The 22,788-nt window shown below is 38.7% G+C and overlaps 1 protein-coding gene across 4 annotated transcripts in view; it reads right to left on the reverse strand.

Moving 5' to 3' along the window:
- LOC150082639 (Na(+)/H(+) exchanger protein 2-like) overlaps positions 1-22,788 on the reverse strand; it is a 313,793-nt gene that overhangs the window by 53,299 nt on the left and 237,706 nt on the right. The window contains exon 1 of one of the 4 annotated variants that reach the window (XM_090377563.1): positions 14,148-14,466. The exons of the other annotated variants lie outside the window; for them this stretch is intronic. The gene's annotated coding sequence lies outside the window, so the exon portion shown is untranslated. Of the gene's footprint in view, positions 1-14,147; positions 14,467-22,788 lie in introns of those variants that run through there. 4 annotated transcript variants of the gene reach the window in all.

Consider the following 22,788-nt stretch of genomic DNA (forward strand, 5'->3'; position numbering starts at 1 on the left):
ACTTTTTTTAGAGCTTGCATATAAGCATGCTGATTTCTGACATTCACAATAAATTACCATTAACAGCCAATATGAAACCGTTGTGCATCCCCCATACTTTTTTTAGAGCTTGCATATAAGCATGCTGATTTCTGACATTCACAATAAATTACCATTAACAGCCTTAGATTACAAAATCATTGTTGTGAGTTCTGAATACAAGAATTTAAAAAAAACTTAATTTAAAGAAATATTTCTAATGTTTCATATTAAACGTTGTGATAGAAAAATTTTGGAGTTTACGTACACCATTAAGCTTTCGAATTTTAAAAGTGCTGGTGGTAGTAGTAGTAGTAGTAGTGGTGGCATGTGATGCAAGAAAGCAAGTGTATGCAGCATCAACCAAAAAAAAAAAAAAAAAAAAATTACAAAACAATCCCCTCTAAATGTTTGTCCAGTTCCTCCTTAAATTTATTTAACCTATCAACTTCCACAACGACAGATGGAAGTTTGTTCCAGCAATTAACCACCCGCTGGCTAAAGGCAAATTTCCGCACATCTATTCTACATCTGTCTTTCCTTAATTTGAATGTATGCCCCCTTAGGTTCGTAATCTGAACAAGTGGAAGAATCCCATCAGAATTCAGCGTGCTCAACCCATTCAAGGCCTTATACACCTCAATCACATCACTTCGCAGGTGCCTAGTCTACAGCTGCTGCAGTTTGCAGAACTTAAGCCTCTCCTGGTAAGAAGATCCCTTCATTCCCCTCACCAATCTTGTTGCCCTTCTCTGTACACGCTCAAGCAAATCTACATCCTTTCTAAAATGGTTGTGCAAAACTAATAATCATTTTAAAACTGGAGGTGGATTAGTAATACAAGAATGACAAATCACTTTAAGGAACATTTCGGATTTAAAAATAAAGAAATAAATAATTTTTTACCTGAAAGAGAGTGATACAGCAATATAAGACTTCGATAATTTTCTCTTCTGTTGACTGATTAATGTAAACAAATTTGCTAATGTACGAGTATTTCAGTTTGTTAATGAAATACTCTCCCTAATAACAGTTCTTCAATATGCATTGAAGAACTCTAAAAACTTAAAGGATGATTTATGGTATTTCAACAGAAAACAGCCAATAGGTGGAAGTCTGAAAAAACAAAACAAAACATTGGAATTTCTTTCTAAATGTACACCCGCGAGGGTGCATAAGTACACGTGCTTTGAGTGACAGGAGTTCAAGCCCGTGACTGCTAATTACGGTGCTGTTTCTCGTATTCTCTGTATTTCGTGAACTTTTCTGAGCGTGAGTATGGTGTGATTTTCTGAGCATGAGTATGGTGTGATTTTCTAAGCATGAGTATGGTGTGAGGTTCGTGTGTCTGCAGGAAGGTATTACAGTCGCTGAATACGTTGCAGTAGTACGATTTTTTGTGTTTGTCGAATCGTTAAGAAAATGCTTTGTCTCCTACCCCCATTCCAAGGCAACCCAAATGATATTCAAGAAGTTTAGGAAAGAATTCTGTATTGTTAATGGTGAGAGAATTGAGAAAGTTTCTCCTAAAAAAAATGTCATATTAGAGTTACCAGAAAATACCCTCATCCACCTATGTCCATAAATTGCGTGTGTTCTCTGGTCGGTATTCCTGTTTTTCTGTAAGAAACACCAGTTTCCTAGAGGAAAAAACCTTGCTACCCTCGCCTGAGACCGAATAACTCAGCCACCACGGCGTGAAAAAAGCCCATAAAGGTTTTTCTTGTCATTGACGATCTACTACGAAGGCTTAAGACTTACTCGGAATAAAGATTTGAATTTCTCAGAACACCTTCTAAAGGCCAAGAAGGAGACTTATCCTGCGTTCTGCGTCATCCGCCAAGAGTGCTTGTAAGCTGCCGCAATGTTAAACTAGTCGGTTAATACAATGGAAGATGTCTCATACCTATACATTTTTCTGAAATCTGTTCTTCCGCGCTTTCCTTTCATTATGACAAATTTATAACGGTGGAATATTGAATACCGCAGTGGGTGAACCGTTTGAGAGGGAACCCCTTTTACATTTCCAAGTGTATATTTCTAGTCACGGCATGACCTCTGGAAGCTCACTGTGCTCAATAAAACTTGTCCACTTGTCCAGTCGCTAAATTGCTAAACCACCTGACTGGTGCCCTATCCGTGGAGGGTATTATCTCACTCTCAAAAGCAAGAAAGAGAAACCTGCAGAATTAGTACCTCCCACTCAGGGCGACACTTATCAACCTGGACCATTTAAGAGGGATGCTTCCAGGCTGCCATGCAATATGCTCCCATCTTGCATTTCAACATCCAAATAAGTTCTGTGCCAATTCTGGATCAAATCGCAAATTATTGTAAAAGCCTAAATATATATATAAATTCTTTATTGCTGATAAGTACAGAACATGTACTAGAGACAATAATACTCATCACGGCGACATGGCCAGAAGTTTTACATTATAAATAAGATTAATTGGCAAAAAAAAAAAAAAATTACCGTTACATGGAAATTATTAGTTACACAAAATTAAACATGTAAAACTGAATTTATAATAATGAAAATATGAGGACTGAACGTCATATGGAGTGAAATTATCCCAGTTCCACAGATGTAATCCACTCTAGGAGCATGTGACGGTATTTGTAGTCGGTAGCCATTTTTTGTAGGTCGACTCCAAGACGGAGCAGTGCCTGAATTTTGGGAGTGCCTGGGCAGGTAGGAACCAACCACACAGTTTCAACCGGTTGTATTTGAGGGTTAGTGTGGGCTCTGATCTCAAGGATGGCGGAGGATTGTGCCACTGACAGAAATCCCAGATGTTTGGGGCGTTTATCACTCCTGTGTACATTTTTACTGAAGTCATTAATGCCTGCTGTCAATTAACCTCGGGAGCCTGGGTACATTTAGCTGCTCAACCATGTCAGTTGTTCTCCGTTGAGGGGGTCGGCGATGCTTATTTGTGGCCCATTTCAGGGTCCAGTATTCACACGAGAACACCGGTTTTTGAAGTGCGGGCGACGCAGATGCTCAAATCTCAGCAGCGTATAAAATAGCCGGATAAACAGTGGCTTGAAGATATCTGGTAGTGGTTGCGGCATCGTTGGAATGAAGTAAGTGTTGTTTCGCTCTCCAGCGTAGGGTGTTAAATCGCTTCCGGAGGTATTCTGTGTGAACATTAAATTTCGTTTGTTTGTTTGTTATTTGGTTTTTAGGAGCATTAGCAACTAAGGCCATATTGCTCCGGGAATATGCGGTGGTCATTCCCTTGACCTTTCCGCATCCTCCGTATTTGGTGGTGACGGGCTCGAACCCCGGTCTAATCAAGAAGCGTGTGTTACGCACTGCTGCTCCTTCCCACCTGGCTACGGAGGCGCCAATTCATTAAATTTCAGCTTCAGATCAAAATAGACACTGAGATCCTTATGGCAGGTAACTACTGGGATGAGCGTACCTAAAACTGAAGGTTGAATTATTGTTGGTTGGTGTTTCAATGAGTAAATCATTATTGCAGATTTTGAAGGGTTAAGGTTTAATCCAAACATCTTCAAGTAAGTTGAAATGGCGGTCAAGTGCTCTGTGATGGAAGACGTAATTGTAATTGGGTTTGCAGATGGTGGAATTAAGGTTAGAAACTTTATATCGTCGGTATATATTATAGCATCATCACGAGGACTCATGAAAGGAATCAGAATGGCTGAGAAGAGAAGGCCAGACAGGACACTACCTTATGGAACTCCTGCATTGATTTTTCTTGTAAAGTGGGTCTCCTTCAAAGTGAGGTGGACACTTCTATTCCTCAATAAGGCGGTGAGGAAAGCTAGTAGGTCTCCATTAATCCTGAAGAAAAATTGCAGAAGACTGAGAAGGGCTGTGACGTCTAGGCTGTCAAAAGCAGCTTCAATATCGGCGTACACTATAGCTAATTCAGATTTAGTTTCGAAAGCCTGAAGAATTGATGTCTGTGCGGCCATGAGGTTTGTTATGGTGGATCTATTTTCGACTGCGAAATGGAACTGTTTTGGCTTCTGTGGCATCAGTTGTTTGTTCAATGCTGGAAGGAGTACCTTTTCTAGAAGTTTAAGGAGGGTGGAAGAAGTTGAGATTGGTCTGAAATCTTTTAGGCTTGTTGGTGCTTTAACCTTAGGAAGTGGCCTCACAGAGTGTTCATTCCATTGAGAAGGGTAAACTCGTGTGGAAAGAACAGAGTTGTAGATTGAGAGTAATGCATCTAGGATATAGAGGCTAAGGCATTTAATTATGAAATGAGGTATCTTATCACAGCCTGCGGTACTAGATGGACGCAGGGAGTTAATAGCATATATCAGTTGCTGTCTTGTGATGGAAATTATGGAGAAGTCATCAGTAAAAGCAAATTGAGAGTTTTGGAGAGGGATTTCAGCAGAAGCGGAATTGGTTTTGAATCTTGAAATTAGTCCATCCAGTTATCTAGATCAAGATTTGAATTAATGCAACTGTGTCTTGATGAGTATGGCGCTTTTCCTTTAGACAAGGTAGTATCGGTGTATCTCTTTATTGCTGATGCCTTGAGTCTATTGAACATAGCTCTTGCTCTGGAGTATAGGATTCGATCTTGGGTTGTGCCAGAGATTTTCCACTGCCTGTGAAGGTACTGCTTGTTGTGGAAACTACGCGCTAGTTCTCCAAGAACTAGAGCTTGGTCCACCAAGCTCTAGTTCTTGGAGAAATGTGTACAGTTTTGGCTGACGCATAGAGGGTGACTGTATTTATCCATCTTGTGATTAGGTCAACTGCAAGGATTGGGTCACATCCATCAAGCACATGCCATGGAATAGACTGCGCTGCCTCGAGGCACATTTTTGGATCCAGAAAATTCGGAGAGAATATGATTTTCTTTTCAACAGTATTACGGCAATTGAAGCTGGGCATAGGCAGAACAAGAAGTAATGCAATTGGGTCGTGATCTGAATTGAAGGACGTTTCTGATGGAATGTCGACTCTGCAAATTCCAGAACATAGAATCAAGTCAAGGCGATTGGCGCCTCTCGTTGGCTCCTCATTGATAATCGTGCACTTTAATGGAGAGAGATTCTTCATTAGTCGTTGAAGGAGAGGGCTCAGGTGGGGTGGAAGGGTTAAAATCGCCGCAGAGAATGTGCGTAGCAGAAGGGTGTAACTTACTCATTATCCAGCCGGTAGCATCGTCAATTAATTTATTGACTTATTTTATTTTATATTAGTAAATTATAGCACGTAAATGCTATAATTTACTAATATAATTAACTAATAATGTAAATATAAACAGCTTCGCTCAATGTGAATAACTTGTGATTTCCTATGTATGTAAATTATTTATATATGCGAATTGTAATAATGCGAATAGCACCCTCTGTTGTATAGAAATTCATGAGTCACGGATTTTAAAAATGGAATATCGCTACCAGAAAGTTTCGGAACTTTTGAGAAAGTCGCAGAAGGTTGCAGTGTCTGTACAATAGCTTCGTATCTGTACGAGAGGACATGTGCCGATATACGTACCAGTGATGATTTGGGCATGCGCCGTTAGTCACTTAGTGAAAGCCGTGTGTGTGCTGTTTGCAGAATGAGTTGAATTTGTAACTTTGAATTGAATTTAAAACAGTCATAAAGTTTTGTGTGCATCCGCAAAAGACTTTCTCACAAACTTTCTATTTGATATTTGCTCTTTTTTTTTCAAATTGCAACATCCTGGTTCCCCTGCAGTTAAGAAAACAGCTCGCTCCCCGGCAAAGAGAGCTCACATCTGAAGATTTATTCTAGCCTGTAAACAGTAGATTGGAATAAATCTTTTAACCTTTTGCAACCCCTCCCCATGCAGTATTTCTGCAGCCGATTCAACAGTGTGGTTATGGTAATGAACGACAATCTCCCACTTGATATTCTCGAGGTGAATACCGTAGGATTCCAAGGCTGCTTACCTGTTGTTTGGGATTTGGATATTCGTTCTCTCAGTGTCATGCCTTTAGTTAAATGGGGGGAGGGGGGGGATAATGCTTTGCAACATCATGAATGACATCCAGCAATACTTATGACTTGTTAGGAAGGTGACATCACCAAGGGAAAAATGCTGTGTTCATTTAAGGGCAGCAAATACTGGTAGCCAAGTTTCTCGGTAATGCACTGACATATATTATAATATACATCATGATTCTAGTTATTTTAATCATTAAATATTCGCGTAATAATACTAAACTTGAAGCAAATTATTCTGAGCTTGGAGAATCTTATATACAGTCACTGGAAAAAAAAATTAGAAACCTTTTCCAATTGGCTCAACAGATATCACTAGTTTGCATAGATTTTGATATTTCCAAATTTCACGGTGTTTTTGGGTGGCTTTTAGTGCCAATTGTAAATATCTAAATCGTTTTTACCTATCATATACAGCTTTTTTACAAAGAGTAAGAATCGTTTTATTATATGTCCATTGCTATGATATGCGTAGTACTTCTTTTGTGACTGACATATAGACGTTCCCAGCCGTGTTTAGATATGTCGAGACCTGCAAGTCAGGTAGCTGTATAAAACTTGTGAAGTTTCTTCCTCAATCAGTTGTTTTTTGGTGCAGTTGTGTGCTAACTAGTATCTGCTTCTAACGTGATTTTCATATTCTGTCTTTGACAAGTCGTGGCAACTCGTGGTTGTGTGAACAATCCAATTATACTTTGTTACGTTTACGGTAACTGCGTTGTGGGGAAACAAAGGCAGGATAACAATTTTTCAAAAATGTATATGCCTCTTATTTTGGAATTAAATTAGGTAAATCTCCCTCCCATAAAATGTGCCGTTCATGTGTGGAGGGCTTGCAATTGTAGTAAAAAAAAAAGTCATGATAATTGTCATTCCCATGGTGTGGAGGAAACCACAGGATCTTATTAATGACTAAGACTATACTTTATTCCCGCAAATGTAACGGGTTATAACGCGAAGATCAAGCAGAGCATTGCGTACCCCAGCAACATTAATTCAGCTGTAAGGTCAGTACCACATGGACCTGAACTACCTGTTCCACCTCCATCAGTTGTTCGTTGTTCTTGAAAGCAAATTGTGTGTCAGAATAGAAGGTCCAGTGTTCAGTACATGACTGAAATTTTCAATTTAATCGAAGACCTGTTTCCACCTGAACTATATGGTAGGACTTGAAGAATCTGCGATTCAGTAGTCGTGTGCCTATATGCCTATACGAGTCACTTCTTTCTGTAAAAAATCGAAAGATTAGACTGGACTGGTGCCGCTAACCCCAAGAAAGGGATGTGTAACAGTGGAAAAAGATTATGTGGTCTGACGAGTTTCGATTAACACGTTTATGCACCAATAGTAGGTTGAAAGTGTGGTGTGAACCTCATGAAGCCATGCATCTAGACTCTCGTGTCCACCAGCCAAGCGGCTGGAGTTGGCATCATGGTATGAGATATTTTTTGTTAGTAAATACTCATGAGTCTGTTCATACCGTTCGAAAGTCGTGTTATGAATATCTTTCTGTTGTATCGGTCCAAATTCACCCTTCAAGTGCTTCATTTTTAGCCGGATTGCGATGAATTCTTTCAAGACAACAACGCAACTATCCACCGTGCAAAAATTGCGTGTTTGAGTGGTTCGAGAAATATTTCCAACGTCCGTGGTCACTTAATTCCCCAGATCAGAATCCAATTGAGAATGTATGGGATATGCTGACTAATACAAATCTGATAATAATTAAAGAATAATAATTATGGGATTTTTATTGGTCAGATTTTAATGAAATCTGGAATGCTCGACAAATCATTTGAAAAGAGTGAAATATAAAATTTCATGAAAATTCATTCACGGCAGTCGAATAGAATGCGTACGGATGGACAAAGAAATAATATTTGTTGGGTTTCTATTGGTCCTGTTTAAATGAAATTTGGGGTGACTCTACAAATCTTTCTAAAATGCCCCAATATAGAATTTGATGAAAGCCACTGGGAGTCGAATTACTACATGAGGACGGAATTAAAAACAGTAAGTACTAGATTTCTGTTGTCCTGATATTAATTAAATTTGGAATGGCTCGACAAATCTGTTTAAAAGGAGTCGAGTTATTATATGTGGACGGACATCGTGAAGAAAATTGGCACATCATGCATATATGCTAACGCGCCTAATAAATTAAAAAGCGTAAAGGCTTCTACATACGTGTGAACTACAGGCAGGCCTCCATAACGCGAGTTCGAATAACACGATTTTCAGTTAACGCTATTTTAAAAATTATACCACTTTTCACTTTACACGATGCAAATTTCCGGTTAACGCGATCTTTTTTTTTAATTTTTTATGCGATAGTTGAAAAAGATTTGAATCGCGCTTTAAGCTTACCGCGAGTCGTACGGTCAATAAACAAACGTTTGCCTGCTGCCCGCCTCGGTGTGTTCCATCAACAATCGGAAGAAGACGTGTTACTTGTTTGTCTCCTGCTAATAAAGTCAATGCACACTTGCATAAAAATTAAAATTTTTAAATGAGCCAGATGAAAATGTTACCGCGAAGGAGATAACGGTAAAGGAATTACATGAAATCTTTCGTATCGCATAAAACCTCAAACAAAAGGCGCCTCCGTAGCCAGGTGGGAAGGAGCAGCAGTGCGTGGCACACGCTTCTTGATTAGACCGGGGTTCGAGCCCGTCACCACCAAATACGGAGGATGCGGAAAGGTCAGGGAATGACCACCGCATATCCCGGAGCAATATGGCCTTAGTTGCTAATGCTCCTAAAAACCAAATAACAACAACAACTCAAACAAAAGGTTTGAGGTTTTTCTGAGATATTTATTTCGCCAGGGCCCAGAGAAGATTGTTGTCGGCTATCGGAAATTGATTGATGAAAAGAGAAAATCAGCACTGTTCAAATATTGCCGCAACAGTCATTTCTTCGTTGTGTATCTTATGTCAGAGGTTCCCAAACTTTTTCGGTTCACGACGCCCTTAGTGTCTGAGTAATTTTTTCAAGGCGCACCCAGACCAAATGAAATACCTAACAGTTCCGTTTAGTAGTTAGGTCCAAACAACTTAATAAGAAATGCTGAAACTGTGAGCTACCTCAAGCTAGTAGTTCGTGCGGTGTCCGACAGATGTCGAGTATCGCTGTGTTTCCCTAGAAAATTTAAAATATTCCGCGGCGCACAGTTTGGGAACAGCTGTTTTATGCAATAGACATTTAATTCCATAATTATTTTCGTTATCTTTTACATTGTATACAGTTAAAAAGTTATTTAAAAGGTATTTTTAAAATTCTTTATGGACATTCCAGAAGGACAAGGACCAATTATAATTTTTTCCTATTGATTATTATATTCGATTAACGCGTTTCCGTTTTGCGCGATGCGCTCGCGGGACGAATTAATCGTGTTAATCGAGGCCCGCCTATAAATATCTGTTTATTTCCAATTGGAGCTGTATATAATTTAAATAAACTGATTTAAAATAAACAGAAATTTAGTTTATTCGTGAGCTGAAGTGCTTTTATTTTTTACTTTATACTTTCAATTTAACCACTTGGCTACTGTTGCATACGAAATTTTGCGAGGTTACGCCTAGAATGTATTCTGTAAATTTTAAAAAAAGAATTATGTCGTTAAATCACATAACAAAATTAGTGCATTAGCCGCAGATTTAAAGAGTTAATTTCTTTCCAGTTCGACTTTTAAAAGAATAAAGATGGAATACAGCAAAAGAAATTGTTTTCAATTTCTGGGAAAAAAAGCAGCAATTCAAATGGTTCATCTGCGCCCCATGACTGAAATCAATGAATTTACAGTATCATCACTAGAGTAACTTTCACTTTTTTAAAGTTGTAATGAGGGTGTGAGTGCCGTGAACGTGTTCAGCTTCACGTTGTCTTTGCCCGAAATATAACTCATATTAATTTTAAGTAACATTTAAAGATATCGTAATTCGAAACATCAGACTATTTAATTAAAATTGTCCCTAAATGAAAATTTCGTTGTAGATATATATATATATTTTTTTTTTTTTTTTGCAGAAACCTTTGTTTTACATTCTCTATACAGGGTGTTTCAAAAGTGATGGTCAATAATTTAAAACTGTACAGACTACAGTATGCAAAAAAAAAAAAGCCTAGTAAACATGGGTCCTAAAGTGAATCGTTTTCGAGATATTGCACATTTCTAGTTGGGATCCACCACTGACTTGTTTGTTTAGGTTATGTTATGCTCATTCTCTCCCGTTTCCCCTCTCTCAATGCTCTGAGATGCATACTAGTACTTGTCAAAGGATAGTCAACATGGAAAGAGGTTACAGCAACGAAGACTATGCGAACATGCACTTCATGTATGGTAAAGCCAACGGCAGTGCACTCGAGGATGCACGTTTGTACCAAGAAGCATTTCCCTGCCGAAGGCAACCCAACAGGCGCACATTATCAGGGTACATCAACGCCTTAGAGAACATGGGCGTTTCGCACATGGAATACGAGCAGGTAGGCCCAGAAGCATAACACCTGATGTTGAGGAGGGGGTGTTAGAAAGAATAAAAAAACTGTGACTGTTAGAAAGAAAGAAATTATTATATCTTCTTTCTAACGATGACTGTTAGAAAGAAAGAAATTATTATATTTAGGCCACCCTAATAATTAAATTCATCTGCCGTGCTGTGTCTTATGTCTGTTAATTTCGTGTGTTCTATGATCGATTTGTCTGTTTGCTGGATTAAAAACCCCAGTTTCTGGGGAAAAAACCTTGCTATCTACGCCTGAGACCGACTAACTCAGCCACGGAGTGAAAAAAGCCCATTAAAGTTCCTAGCGTCATCGACGGATTCGAACCCAGGCCTTTTCCACCCGGTGTGGGGAGGACGGTGACTGTTAGAAAGAATTGAATAAAATCCAGGAATTTCGACAAGGAAGGTTGCTCTGCGAGAGCGTGTACTGAGTCATAGCAGTGTGTAGCGAATTTTACATCGCCAATTACTGTACCCCTACTATATCCAGCGTGTACAAGGCTACCCTTCCAGAGTGAACTTCTGCCAGTGGATGCAACAACAGTGTGTTCTGAACCCCCAATTTTTAAACAACATTTTGTTCACTGACGAAGGTGGGTTTACTCGTGATGGTATTTTTAATTTTCATAACTGTCACGTTTGGTCCGACGAAAATCCTAATGCAGTTCACGAGTCACGACATCAGCAACTTTTCTCGTTGAATGTCTGGGCAGGACTACTAGAAGACCGTCTAATTGGACCACACTTTCTACCTAACAGGAGAGCTGTACCTTCAGTTCCTGCAGAATGTTCTTCCAGAACTCCTTGATGATGATAACGTTCCACTTCAGAAACGCCAGAACATGTGGTTTATGCATGATGGTGCACCGGCACATTTTGCTTGAGTTATGACTAGGTATCTAACTAGAAGGTATGGTCAACGGTGGATAGGTAGAGGTGGTCCTGTGATGTGGCCTCCCGAATCACCAGACTTAAATCCTATGAATTTTTGTATCTGGGTGCTATGTAAAAAGCTTGGTGTACACTTCTGGCATTAACACAGTTGAGGAATTGCAGCGTCGGGTTGAAGGAGCCTTTCAGCAAATCGGAAATGACCCAGGAATGCCTGAGAGGATTCCAACTCAGCAGAGAAGACTACAAAGCTGCGTTCGGATGCAAGGACAGCATTTTGAACACCTTTTTTAACATCCTGTAACATATAACATATGTAAAATCCTGTGGTATTGAAACCAAAAATTAAAAATGTATTATCTTATGTTTAATAAAACCGCCCTTAGCAAAGGATTCATAGTTTTTTTTGTAAAATAGTGCCTAACGGAAAATGTGCATAACAGGAAAACCGTTCATTTGCGGCCTGATGTTCATTGGGACTGTTTTTGCTTATTTTAGTTTCTACTTTTCACCTTTAAATTATTGACCATCATTTTTGAAACATTCTGAATATTATGACTATTCTTTATTTTTGTATTAAATTATATTACAATTACGTCTTTATTTTAGATTCTAATATTTTGTTTTTATTTTTACCTATCAAATAAACAATGTAAAATAAAAGTGCACTGATATCTCGCTCCACGTTAGATGCTGTTTTGTTGCTTATGTACTATCTAATGAAAATTTAATTACCAATTTATCAAAACAATTTTTTTATTTGTTCACATGAACATTACTCATCAGAGGCTTTGAATGGATTAATGTTCAAACGCAATGAATAAAATTATTTCATGCATATACGTTTATGTTATCCTTATCCAGTTTTACTCACATTATTACAAGTTTTTCTAATATTTAACTTAATTCTATTCTGCAGTACACTAGAGTAAGGAAACAACGCCCTACGTCTATGCACACTACGTCTAACAAAAATGAAATAAAACGTTTACCTCATTTTGCAAGAACATGGAAGACTACTGTACAAATGAGAGCAGAATAGTATTAAGGGTAAGTTGCTACGATGGATAAAAGGATGGTTCAGTGGCAGAAGACAGCGAGTGATAATCAATGGGTGCTGCTCTTCGTGGACTAATCTTATTAGTGGAGTCCTACAGGGTTCGGTGTTGGGTCCTCTGTTGTTTTGTATATTTATCAATGATATTGATGAAGGTATATCAGGCTTAGTGTCGAAGTTTTCAGATGATACAAAGGTTGGCAGGGTTGTTAATGATAGTAATGGCAGTGTGCTACTGCAACAGGATCTAGATAATTTGGGCAGATGGGCTAAGAAGTGGCAACTGAAGTTTAACATTGACAAATATAAAGTACCGGATATGGGTATAAGTAACCCCAGAGAAATATACCAACTATATGGTGTTACACTCAGGGTAGTGGAGAATGGAAGAGACCTGGGAGTAATTGTGCAGTCAGATATGAAGTTTTCTGAGCAATGCAAACAGGCTTCCAGGGCAGGTCATGGGGTGTTGTCAATGATATACAGGAATTTTTCTAGCAGGGAAAAGGAAGTGATTGTCCCTCTGTATAAGGCAATGGCCAGGCCACGCCTTGAGTACTGTGTATACGTCTGGAGGCCTCATTTTCGGAAGGATGTAGATTTGCTTGAGCGTGTACAGAGATGGAAAACAAGATTGGTGAGGGGAATGAACGGATCCTCTTTCCAGGAGAGGCTTAAGTTCTGCAAATCGCAGCAGCTGGAGACTAGGCACCTGCGAGGTGATCTGATTGAGGTGTAGAAGGCCTTGAATGGGTTGAGCACGCTGAATTCTGATGGGATTCTTCCACTTGTTCAGATTACGAACCTAAGGGATTATAAATTGAAATTGAGGAAAGAGAGATGTAGAATAGATGTGCGGAAATTTGCCTTTAGCCAGCGGGTGGTTAATTGCTGGAAGAAACTTCCATCTGTCGTTGTGGAAGTTGATAGGTTAAATAAATTTAAGGAGGAACTGGACAGACATTTAGAGGGGATTGTTTTGTAATTTTTTTTTTTTTTTTTTTTTTTTTTGCTTGATGCTGCATACACTTGCTTTGTTGCATCACATGCCACTACTACTACTACATCCTGCCATTATATCAATCCCCTTCAAACAATTAACACACGCCCTCTGGCCTGTGTTAATTGTTGGAACTTAAATCTATATTTAATGCGCAATTCAGCCCGATTTTAGCCGTTATTCTAAAACGAATTTTACATTAAAAGAAGTGAAAGTTAAAACAACTGAGATAATTAAATTAATACGTATTTCATAGATTAAAAATAAATTTAGATAATTATATTAATACGTAATTTATAGTTTAAAATTATATTCGCTTGAAATATAATAGAGAAACAAGTCAAATTAGGCTTATGAGGTTTGTACATTTCTGATGGTAGATAGTTAGGCCCAGAACTCCCAAATTCGAATGGGACTGCTGTAATACTTCCTAAATCAGATAAAGATTAAGTTATATTAAAGCTAGTCAAAGAAGTTATTGATTGAACGTGGGAAGCATCACGTAAGGATTATAAGAATTATTAAAGCTTTGATGAAGACACTCGTTAAACGTCAAATTATTTTAAAAATTTAATCACTAAGTTAATCAATAAAACGTCAAATTATTTTTAAAATTTAATCAATTATCAATAAAACGTCAAATAATTTTTTAACATTTAATCACTTATCAATAAAACGTCAAATTATTTTTAACATTTAATCACTTACCAATTTTTGAGAGCCCTGCTATTATTATCCACAGAGATATGATGAATGGAGTTGATACAGGTGCAAAATCTATATCTGCTACTTTATAACGGCGTGGAATTTCTCTATTGCTTCCATTTCCCTCTTCAGCTGTGTTCTCGGATGCCGTGGATTGAACGACCAGTGGCCCATCACTGTTTCTACCATTATAAACATCCGAAGCAATATCTTCCTGATATCTAAGAGATACTACGCGATCGCTTACAGCGCGCGCTTCATCCCCTATAGATAATGCTAGGTAACTTGATGTTATCACGACCGTCGACCAGATCCAATACGCGGCTACCATCTTTATGAATGGCGTACAGGTGAAATCAACAACTTCTTTAAGGCGTCACGTGTTCTCGTAAGGATGTAGTCTCATTGGTTTCTTTCCAGTCATTTTTTTTTATTTTTTTATTGACGTATTCGTTGAGAGAGAGAGCAGCTTCCCTCTTTAACGTACAGCAGACTGCCAAACATCTTTTCACGAGTAGTTTCTCTTACATGGAGCCCTCGGGGGAGGTGGGGGATGCAGTAGGTTTAGCGGACGTAATGAACGTTGTGCTCTGCGATAGGCTGAATACAGAACGTCATTGAGCCAAGGAAAATTGTGTGCTTTCGACATATTAACCAGAAAACAGATGTTAGAGAAGTATTTCCCCAACCTCCTGTCATTCTGTTGATCCAAGGTTTCCACCCGTTAAGTGAAGAGCTGCGGTATTTTTATTTCCGCCTGCCGATCAGTTCTTTCATAGCTGTGGAGGAGAAGCGGCAGTGCGTCTGTACATGGGCCTTGTAAAACGTGAAGTGGCGAATTAACTTGCAGGATTAATTACTTATAATAATAACCCTGATAGCGGTAAACGATGCTATTTTGTAACAGATGTCGGTTAAGGTGTCTTATTAACCTACTTTTCCGTTAGCTTTCAAAGGAGCTAATTTCTCCTAAGGTGGGACTTCTATCTTAGAAGTCCCACCTTAGGAGAAAGAAAAAATGGCTGAATTAATTTGTTTTAGATGACGATTAAAATCGAGAGTATCACCATCATATTTCATTATTCATAATTAACTAAAAGATTGTAGGCAGTTTTTGAATAAAAAAAACTATTACATAATAAAAGTGGGAGTTATATTTATTTGCTTATTAAAAACGAAATCTACTGCCGTAGCCTAGTGGTCAGGCGCGCGGGTGCGTAAGTACACGTGCCTTGAGTGACCGGGGTTCAAGCCCGTGACTACTGAATACGGTGCTGTTTCTTGTATTCTATCTATCTTGTGAACTCCTCTGACCGTTTGGTCGTCCCGGAGTATAAACAGAAAATTTATTTATTTATTTATTTATATTACATATAGCATAATTTACGCCCTCGTAGGGTGGAAAAGATCTGAATTCGAGTTGACGTGATGTAAAAATTCCTCACGTCAAGTTCTGTTGATAACGTGAGGAATTTTTATGGGCCTTTTTCACAGGGGTGGCTGAGTTAGTCGGTCTCAGACGAGGGTAGCTGGTTTTCAATCCCGGAAACACTGGTTTTTCATCCAGCAAACAGAAAATCGACCACAGAACACACGCAATTTTAGAGACAGTATGTACGGAGCGAGATGGGCTTAGTCGTTAATGTTCCTGAAACTTTACTATAACAACAACAGCATAATCTACATATAGTTTACATGTAGTAATATGTCTATAAGAAAAACTGGTTAGAAGTGGACATATGTGAAAGGAAGTATATGGTAATCATTTTAAATAAAGAGTCATGAGAATGCGAATAATTTCGAGTAAAAGAGTCCTAGAGACATGAAAGTTACAAGTAACAGTTTTATTCTGAGCATAGTGTCATCATATACAAAACTACCTGTTGATAACCTGTAAAACTACGAATGCACAGCACAAACAGTAAATGAATGTGGCGTTCGTCATTGAGGAGCGTTTGTTGATGGAATAGCCCTGAAACATTCATTTAAAACTACTCAACGTGATATTTTAGGCAATTTCGATTTGGTAAGTCACCATCAAAATCTGTGATATGAAAGCTTGTGAAATGTTCAAGGATTGTTGTTATTTGTTTTTTTTTTAGGAGCATTAACAACTAAGGCCATATTGCTCCGGGGATATGCGGTGGTCATTCCCTGACCTTTCCGCATCCTCCGTATTTGGTGGTCACGGGCTCGAACCCCTGTCTAATCAAGAAGCGTGTGCTACGCACTGCTGCTCCTGCTCACCTGGCTACGGAGGCGCCCTGTTGTGATGTTCAAAGAGACTGAGAAAAAGAATGTTGTTAGTTGTGCTCGTACATCGACTGTTGTGACTGATGAAGGTGTAGCAAAGATTAGGAGAGCTTGTAAGCAAGTCTACGTATTTAAGCCCCAGCTTAGTGCCGTGAAGGGTTTATAAAGGTAGGGTACCTGCGTGTACCTAGGCACCTTACAATAAAGATTATATTTATTTCACTGAGGAAGCTTGCGTAACAAATGGGGCCCTCGTGGTAACGCATTTGGTATAATCACCGTACTCCCACACTGGGTGGAAAAGACCTGATTTCGAATCCTGTCAATGACACGAGGAATTTTTATGAGCCTTTTTCAAAGACGGCTGTGTTAGTCGGTCTCAGGCGAGAGTAGCATGTTTTTTTTTTTAACCCGGAAATTCAGTTTTTCGACCAGCAAAGTAGCAGCTCGACCACAGAACACTCACAGTTTACAGACCTATTATATACGTCTCAATATGGTGTAAGTTGCAGATGCGCCTTAAACCCTACAACAACCAACCAGCGACAAATGGGAATGTTATATAGCAGTTCTTAGGCATTTTTGAGGAAATTAAAATCGTTTTCGTATAAAGTGCATGTCATGCAGCAACTTTAGCCACCGGACTATAGAAGATGAAACAATTACTGTATATGGTTACTGGAAGAGGTGGATGAAGATGGACCTTAGATGTTAAACAGGATTTTCTTCGATGAGGTCTGGTTCCATCTGACTGAGTGCTTAGACTCATATATGGTGTTTGTAAAATCCCCGTGCGACACATGGAACTCCTCTACACTCTGTGTTGAATGGAGTGTGATGCGCAATGGATTGTTGGGCCCACCATTTTCATAGAAACGATAACCTCTCAGCGTTACGTTGTCGTAGTCCATGAATTCCTAGGACACCTCACTGAGGAGGAGCGCTCGTGGGTATCACGTGGGTAGAATCGTTGTTCTCCCCCACACCGAGTGGAAAAAGACTTGAGTTCGAGTTCCGTCAATGACGTGAGAAATTTTTATGGGCCTTTTTCACAACGTGGCTATTAGTCGGTCTCAGACGCGGGTAGCATGGTTTTCTCTCCCGGAAACTCGGATTTTTCGTCCAGCAAACAGAAAATCGAACACAGAACACACGCGATTTACAAACAATATACACCGAGCAATATAGCCTTAGTGGCTGATGCTCCTAAAACCCCATTACAGAAACTGAGGAGGAGGTTATTAAAGTGTGATTTCAGCAAGACAGCGATGAGTGGCGCTTCACGTGCGTCTAACCGAGCTCCCGCTTGTTCGGATATCGCATATTTCAAAAGGAATATGGCCATCAGGCCAATGCAGCCACTAGGCTCGTCAGATTTGTCAGCATTAGGCTTCTTTTTGTGGATCTATGTCGAAGATAATGCCTACAACAATAATTCACTAATTTTGGAAAAATTGAAAAGCACCATATCCAACATTACTCCCAACATCGACAGAGAATGAAAAACATTGTAAATTTCATGTCCTTATCTCTTATGGCCTCTGCAACCGAGTGGTTGGGGGTGCAGTACACACCCTCTTTGAGTAGATCGGGGTTCAAGCCCCCTGACTATTAAATTTGGTCGATCTGCCAACCCGCTCTGGACCAACCTGGAAGATTGTGGTCCATTTTCCTCAACATGAATCGTTGAGGAAGCTCACATCCTGCCGTGGATTGATAATGGCTGTAGTTTACCTTTTTTTTTATTTATTTATTACCTTTTATCACTCTTACTCAACGATATTCGTATTTACATGGGTTCTCGGTTAAAAATGATCACCCTGTACAATCAAGTTTTAATAATACTAACTTCACATACTCTGTTAATGGCATTATTTTTTTTATTACAGTAGCGATTATCGATGTTCCCTTTTATCTAATGGAAAAAAATAAATAAAAACTTAGATTTGTTTTCTATCAGTTTATCTACAAATAGCAGATCTAATATGTCTTTTGTGTATTGTAGACTCTGCTTTTGATTTACAGGTATTTATTTACATATATTTACCACACACACATTCACGCGCGCGTATATTTGCGTGCCCGTAGCGAGCATTTAATAAATATCTCTCAAACAGTTAATTGTTCTGTTTAAGGTGTCTGATTATCATTAAGTTATTTTAGCTATTCAACAAATTACAATTTAATAATTTTTAAATTTAGCTATTTAACCAATTACTACAGTAATTGTAACTTTTTACTTATCTTGTTACTAGTAAAAGCTTCAGACCGACCTAGTGATTAAGGCCCGTATTTCAAAGTAAATATTTCTGTAGATGTTGAAAACGGCGACAGTACGTAAAAGACCTTGAGACGTTTTCTGTTTGTTACAGATAGAAAGACGGAATGAAACCGAAGTGTCTAATAAAAGCGAGATTAAAGGAAAATTACGGAATACAGCATACTCTAAACTAGGGTTAGTGTGCTAAGGTTCGGTAATAAGCCCATTTTCATTTCTTGTAACTAATGAGGAATGAAACCGCTTCATCTGTGCTGTCATTCGCTCATTGAGTGAATAAATAGTGGAACTCATCTTTTTCAAAACAAGAGAAAACTAGAAATAACAAAAAAAAAAAAAAAAAAAATGGATACAAAAGAAGTGTTAGCAAAAATACCAAAAGTGAGTTCCTTTTAGAAATGGTTGCGGCATACGTCCACAGAATTATAGAGGTAGGAGTGTGCTATAGGCCTAATGACTCTGATGAGTATAATAAGAAAATGTACAGGGAAATAGAGTTGGTCAGCAAATCAGAGAGTCTTATAATGGGGGATTTTAATTTCCCAGATATTGACTGGAATTTGTGGGTTGGTCACCCACACACCAGCAAGGCTTTTGTGGATTTATTGGATGATTGTTTTCTACATCAGCATGTCCGGGAGACAACTAGAGGGAGTAATATACTTGATTTGATTATCAGTAGTGATTCTTCATGCATTAAGAATCTGCATATAAAGGAACCACTAGGTGGCATTGATTGCAGTGTGCTGAAGTGGAATTTACTCAAAGAGGTAACTACCATCAGGAGTAAGGGAAGGGCTTTCGTAAAGGCGACTACGATGGTCTGAGACAGTATTTAAATTCTATACAGTGGGACCAACTGATGATGTTACCAACAGCAAATTCAAAATGGGAAGCATTCAAAGAACTTATCTTGGAAGCTACTAGGCTTTACATACCAACTAAGAAATACTGTTCAAGGTTTAGGCCTAAATGGACGTCAGATGCAGCCACATGGCACATGTGGCTGCATCTGACGAGACACATGGCAGATAAAAAAATGCATGGGATACATATAAATTAACACGTGACACAGAAGCCTATGATAGATATAAGCTGGTCTGTAACCAAGTCACAAAGGAGGTTAGGCAGGCAAAGGCAGATTATGAGAAATCTTTGGCAAAGGATGCAAAGAAAAACAGCAAAGAGTTCTTTTCTTATGTAAACTCTAGAAGGAAGGGGATGAATCAGATTGGTCCACTTGATATCGATGGTTCAACTGTTGATGATCCTGCTCAGCTAGATAACAAACTAAATGAATATTTTGCATCGACATTCACACATGAGGAATTATTCAGCGAGGGGAATGCCAGAGGTGTATTCAACTCTGGCAGAAAGCTAGATAATCTTGTAATAACTGAGAGTAAAGTTGAGGAGAAATTGTTGAAGATAAACACAAGAAAGGCACCTGGGGTGGATGAGATCTATCCAGTTATATTAAAGGAGGCAGCAAAGGAAGTAAGCAAACCCTCGGCCATAATTATGAGAGCTTCCTTGGACTCAGGGGAGGTACCCATAGACTGGAGAAGTGCAAATTCACAAAGGAGGATCAAAGGCTGACACAAGTAATTATAGACATGTGAGTTTAACTTCTGTTTCAGGAAAATTAATGGAGGCACTGGTTAAAGAAGCACTGCAGGATCATCTAGACAAGACTTCAGTTATAGCTCGGACACAGCATTGTTTTGTTAAGGGGAAGATTGGGTACTATGATGCAGTCACAAAAGAGCTGGATGCAGGGAATAACTTTGATATTATATACTTGGATCTTAGAAAGTCTTTTGATACTGTTGCACATGGAAGACTGCTGCACAAATTGGAGCAGTGTGGCATTGGAGGCAAATTGCTGCTATGGATAAAGGGGTGGTTGAGGGGGAGAAGACAGAGAGTGGTAATCAAATCACTAATAACATTAGTCCACGATGAGCAGTGGACTAATGTTATTAGTGGAGTCCCTCAGGGTTCAGTGCTGGGTCCATTATTGTTTTCTGTATTTATAAATAATATTGATGATGGTATATCAAGCTTAATGTCCAAGTTTGCAGCCGATACAAAGGTTGGAAGGGTTGTTAAGGACACTACTGACGCTATGCTGCAACAGGATCTGGAAAGGTTGAGCAGATGGGCTGAGAGGTGGCAAATGGTCAGGCCACACCTTGAGTACTGTATACAGGTCTGGAGGACACATTTCAAGAAGGATGTAGAGCTGCTGGAACGACTACAGAGAAGGGCAACAAGATTAGTGAATGGAACAAAGGGTTGCTCTTACGAAGAAAGGCTTAAGTTTTGCAAATTACAGTGTCTGGAGACTAGGAACCGATGAGGTGATCTGATAGAGGTGTATAAAGCCTTGAATGGTTTGAGCATGCTTAATGCTGATGGGATTCTTCCTCTTGCTCAGAATAATCACCTGAGAGGGCATAAATTCAAATTGAGGAAAGACAGATGTAGGATAGATGTGCGGAAACCCTTTAGCCAGCGGGTAGTTGGTTGGTTCAACAGACTTCCATCCCTTGTTGTGGAGGTTGATAGTCTAAATAAATTTAAGGCTCAGCTGGACAGGTATTTCGAACAAACGGAGGGGTGAAGTGGAAGTTTTTTTTTTTTTGGCTGATGCTGCATAAGCTTGCTTTCTTGCATCATATGCCTCTACCAATGCTAATGCTAAAAAAAAAAAAAAACGCAAAGTTTCACTTTTGGAGAATGAGGCATATATAATTTGATTTTTTTGCATTTATTTTCTTGTAATACTGCTGTTTGATTTAAATTTTCTATTTATAAGTTATTTGCAATTTAAATTTTTCACTGGTTAAATAGAGCTGGTTAGTTTGGGTTGAGTAGTTTTCGATATGCGCCTAGTTAGCTAAGTCTGTTAGGCATCAGTACACTGTAATTTGCATGCATTTTATGGCTGATTTACCTATTATGCTGTATGAAAAATCTCAGTTTCAGGAAGAAGAAACCATTCAACTTTCGCCCATGACCAACAAACTCGGCCACTGTGTAAAGTGGACTTTAGGAGTTTCAGCCTTTCTGATGAAAGGTACACTATTCTGGTTTGGCCGCGAATGGCTTATTGACGAATGGCCTCCTGCCAACCATTAACTTTATTATAATATGATGTTAATAGTTGGCACGAGGAAAACACTTCGCTGAGAATAACAATATTAGTAATCCTTATCTTACACAATGCCATTTTTCTCTTTATGCTTTTATACCGCCATTACATTTAATTACGAGTGAACAATATATATATATATATATATATATATATATATATATATATATATATATATATTTTTTTTTTTTTTATATGCCCGAAGCCTAAACGCACCACCAATGTTAATAATTTATAGGTCAAGTGCGTAATTCATTTCCTCTTAAACTAACTTGAGACGATTTAACAGACCGGAACGAGACAAACCACTGCAATTTCCATTACACAGTTTGTTTTAACTGCAGTCCCTCATTTACTTAAGTTGGGGTGTTAAGTGGCTGATCACGAGGCGTATGAAGGAAATTAGTCGGAGTTCACTGTATTCCATAAGCGGTTCTACGAAGAAACTGAATTAACAACTAACCAGTAGAACACAAAGGTGAAATTTTAATACCAAATTATTGTATTTCTTTGTCCTTAAGACTGTGATTAAGTATTTTTTCCTGTCCATTGATTGACACTGCTAATTTCATGGAATTATCACAAATCTCGGTACGTTTTCAACAGGAAAACCTTAACTAAACATGTCAATTATAATATGAAGTGACATAGCTGATACCTTCAGTTGCAGGCACTGCCAAGCACTGTCCATCATTAAAACAGTATTCCTAGTTGCAGTTAAGACACTTTAGGTCATGAGGGACACTTGGAACCTTGCGGAAAATTAATGACCCTTAGCATGATCAAGCATGCGACATCCACTCATACTGAAATGGTTAAACGAACCAACTGGCGGTATTTACATTAGGAAAACAATGTCGCGTTTGCTGGATGAAATCCTGCTGCCTTAGTAATATTTAATAAAAATAATTTAGTAATATTAAAAATCAAAACGCGTTTTTTCTTATTTTGTAAAT

The sequence above is a fragment of the Mastigoproctus giganteus genome, chromosome 7, assembly GCF_048544385.1.
Source record: "Mastigoproctus giganteus isolate SK-2022 chromosome 7, ASM4854438v1, whole genome shotgun sequence".
NCBI classification, from domain to species: domain Eukaryota; kingdom Metazoa; phylum Arthropoda; class Arachnida; order Uropygi; family Thelyphonidae; genus Mastigoproctus; species Mastigoproctus giganteus.